The sequence below is a fragment of the Trachymyrmex cornetzi genome, unplaced genomic scaffold (assembly GCF_001594075.2).
Source record: "Trachymyrmex cornetzi isolate Tcor2-1 unplaced genomic scaffold, Tcor1.1 scaffold124, whole genome shotgun sequence".
NCBI lineage: Eukaryota > Metazoa > Arthropoda > Insecta > Hymenoptera > Formicidae > Trachymyrmex > Trachymyrmex cornetzi.
Genome location: NW_017295806.1, coordinates 479,073 through 483,436, shown reverse-complemented (window position 1 = coordinate 483,436; position 4,364 = coordinate 479,073). Strand labels below are relative to the sequence as shown.

The window sequence follows — 4,364 nt, the reverse complement described above, 5'->3', positions numbered from 1 at the left end:
TGAGGTTTAGAGATTAGATGGAGACTCTCACAGTACGCGCACTCTCACTTCACTTTTCGGAACGGCCCCGAGATGTTCGAGGCTTACCTTTTTATCTTTCTTAAGTAGACCGAATTTATGCGTGATTAACAAAAATTGCTTTGTGTGTCACCTCCTTTGTGCTACAAAGTAGGTGACTTAATTTTGCAACGATTACTTGCACGTCTGCATAAAAATGCTGACGAAGATTTTAGGTTCGACCTAGTTAGGTCGTAACAAGGCCTTCTTCAGTATACATAAATAAATAAATAAAAAATTGGTTGATTATTTACAAGATTAAGTCGCATAGTCCTACAATTATTGATTAAAACGCCGTCTTTCAAAATGAAAAGATATAAGCAGACCACTCAAGAAACGACCGCTCAAGAAAGCGCCGTTATATATTTAAAATTTATGTAAGCACTGAAGATGATCTAATATAAGGTCGAAACGTTTGCGTCATCTTATTTGTATATGTATATTCACGAAGAAATTATTTATCATATACTTGCACGTATATCTGGCGAATTTGCTTTTATGCTCCTTTATCCAATTTATAAGTAAATACTCGCTCGAAGTAGAAAAAGTTTATAGAAATATATAGAATATATGTAAATATATTTACCTGTATGAATCAGGTGTTTCTAATACATACAAAGCAATATACAATTGCTATTCAGGTGAAATAACAGGACCATTTTCCTTAGTGTGCAAATATAGTTTTAAAAGATTTAATAAAAAATAAAAAGTGTTGCGACTCATCCTGGGAATCATATGTAAGGTTAAAAGTAAAATAAACAATTAGTTATACTTTACTATATGTTGACTTACCGAAAATGTTGTTTAAATTCTTTATTATTATATGCATATATTATCGTTTCAATAAAATATTTTACTTTCGGTATTTTTCGACTTTTTACTTTCATGAAGAAATAGTTTTATATCTTTGTCACGTTCTAGCTCACATTTCTTCGCGATCTCGAGACGCGGCACGAATTGTGGGAGCGCGAGCGCGGAGCGGGGCACGCGGGGCGAAGCCTTGGCTTCGGAGGATTTTGTTTTGACGAGTTTTTCACAATGGGGCAGGCTGCTGTCACCAGTGCCTTTGGCATAGGCACGAAGAATTATAAGGAATTGATTTTATTTTTAGAATTATTATGTTTTATTATTATCAAGGCCCTCGTGTACCTTTTAAGAGAAAATTTTGTAGAGAGTTTAGAGGAGTCGTCAAATTGTAAAGCGCCAATTGTACATATAGATATGCACGTTATTACATGGAGATTATTATAATCTCTCTTTCGGCCGCTGTGATTTAGTCATCACACAAATCGCTCTATCTACGCTCTCTGATTTGTCTGTGGCAAGGTACAGGAATGTTTAGTGAATTATTAGGCAGTGCGTGAGATTTTATAATTTTTATATTAATTTTACAAGTTTTTTTAGCTATTATCTTAGGTTTGCTAGTGATTACTGATGGCCTCGTGGATTTCCGCACGGGGGCTATATCTGAAGATGACCGTGAAGGTACTGGCTGCGCTACGGGGCCCGGTGTTCCCTGAGTGATTCCCGGGGAGCCCTCGGACAATTTTGGTGGACTGGTAGCGGTGACGACCGTAGGTTTTCGCGTCTTGTCTTCCGGAATCGCCGGTTCTGTGGACGCGACGTTCTCGCCCCAGTAATCTGCGGGGTCGAACCTCCCGCTGGCCTGTAAGGACCGTTTTAATTCCCTCAGGTGAACGCGCCACTCTCCTCGATTCCCTCGAGCTCGTTTACTTCTCGGCATCTACGATTGTATACCAGGTGTACAAGTATGAAGTGCGGATTTGAGACAACAGATGGTGCACCAATGCAGTGTATAGTATAAAGATTTGACGTATACGCCATTTTGTTGTCCCATCAACAATTGTCAAACGCGCATAAGTGATAAATTGAAAAAGTGTTTGAATAGTATTGTTTTGCTGTGTTCAATATGCAGTGTTTGCCGACATCTGGATGAAACCATCTTAGATGGTCATCTAGATGGAAAATTGGAACATCTCATCTTACATCTAGATTGTGCAAATATAAACCATCTTCATCTTCATCTTAGATAGAAAAATATACCATCTCATCTAAAAAAAATTTTAGATGACTTTAATTCGACATAAATAGGTTTGTTTCTTACAATTTTCAGCTGACATTTTTCTTTTTCTTACAATTTTCAGCGAGTACTGAAAATGTATAGTATACGTAACGTGATTAACGTGAACTATGGATAATTTGCACGCTAAAAATGCTGTAGGAGAAAGAAATCATCTTCAAGCAGCAGCGGAGATGAAGATTTTTTCCGCGATTTTAGAAAGAAAAAAAATGATCTTATTAGTACGCAACCAATTATCAGCAGCAGCATAGAAACGCTTTCCTATTTAGAATCAAAATCAAGGGATTTATGTTCCCTCGTAAATTTCCCTAATGAAAAAAAATATTTTTTAAATATAATACTTCTTTATCATCATCTGCGCCAGTAGAGCGGCTGTTTAGTATAGGACAACAAATATATGTACCTCGTCGTAACCGTTTGTCGGATGGGAATTTTGAGAAACTTTTGTTTTTGAAAAATAAAGACTTATAAATAAAAATGTGAACGTTTATATATCCTTTTTCCGATCAGCGCAACATTTTATGTTTATAATTATTTTAAAACAAAACCATCTAAAAAAACAATCTAGATGGATCGCTTAATCATCTCATCTTTCATCTAGATTTTTGCAAATCAAAACCATCTTCATCTCATCTAAGATGGATTTACGGATTTCCATCTCATCTCCATCTAGATGATTTTAAAACCATCTAAGCGCAACATTGTCAATATGTCGAAATTTGTGTCAAATAAAGAGCATTCGCGGACAGCATTAATTTTTTGTTTTCAATTAAAGAAAACTGATGTTGAATCATACCGATTACTTCGAGAAGCTCATGGTGAATATGCTCCATCGCAAGATACGTGTGGACGATGGTTTCGGCGTTTCAAAAGTGGTGATTTCAATGTTGTAGACAAGGAACACGAAAAACCGCCAAAAAGGTACGAAGATGTACAATTGCAAGCATTGTTGGACGAAGACGATTCATAAACACAAAAACAACTCGCAGAGCAATTGAACGTTAGTCAACAAGCTGTTTCCATTCGCCTACGAGAGATGGGAAAGATTCAGAAGGTCGGCAGATGGATACAACATGAGTTGAACGAGAGGCAGATGGAGAGGCACAAAAACACATGTGAAATTTTGCTCGAACGATACAAAAGAAAGTCGTTTTTGCATCGTATCGTTACTGGGGATGAAAAGTGGATATATTTTGAGAATCCCAAGCGCAAAAAATCATGGGTAGACCTAGGCGCACCATCCACATCGACCGCAAGACCGAATCGCTTTGGCAGGAAGACGATGCTCTGTGTTTGGTGGGACCAGAAGGGTGTGGTCTATTATGAGCTGTTAAAGCCTGCTGAAACGGTTAATATCAAGCGCTACCAACAACGATTGATCGATTTGAACCGTTCGCTACTCGAAAAACGACCAGAATATCGAAAAAGGCAACACAAGATCATTTTTCTCCATGACAAAGCTCCATCACATACGGCAAAACCGGTTCACGACACGTTGGAAGCACTCAGCTGGGAAGTGCTAGCCCATGCGGCTTACTCACCAGACTTAGTTCCTTCCGATTACCACTTGTTTGCATCGATGGGTCCCGAGTAGGTATAGTAAGCGGGTTCTAAGCCATGGGGCTAGAGGGGAGCGCGGGATGCAGGGGATACGCGTAGGCGATGGGAAGCGTAGCGCGAGGATTCTTCGGTGGTGGGGCTATGACGTCATGCGGAATGGCAGTAAAGCCAGGAGCACATAGAAAAACGTAAGTCCGTAAGATGTAATCAGTAAAAAAATCGTAACATTGGATTCGCTACTGGCCTTACGGTCTCTACTGTGATTGGTCAATTCACTTACTGCTTGCGTGTTACGGCCTTACGTTCTTGTATGTGTCATGGGCTTAAGATTTTGGAGACTGCAGTCACGTATAAGACAACAAAAAACATCACAAAAAAAGAAAATATTGCCATGAACAAAAAACAAATAGTTATAGAACGAAAAGTGTTACAAAGGGTATATGCTCCAACCGTTTTTCGACCAAGATATAGCGTAATGTAATTTTTAAAGAAACGACGTTTATTAATTATTTTAAATACGTAATACAACCAAGTTTCATAATTATTGAGAGTAGGTATAGTAGACCAGTTCTAACTCTATGTGGCTAGAGCGCGGAGAAGGTCCCCCGGTCGCTGCCGCGATCCCGCGACAACCCCAAAAATGCAT

The 4,364-nt window shown here is 38.7% G+C and overlaps 1 pseudogene; it reads right to left on the bottom strand.

Moving 5' to 3' along the window:
* Nucleotides 1-1,801, bottom strand: part of LOC108770302 (putative nuclease HARBI1) — an 11,588-nt pseudogene extending 9,787 nt beyond the window's left edge.
* Between the last annotated feature and the right edge of the window lie 2,563 nt (nucleotides 1,802-4,364).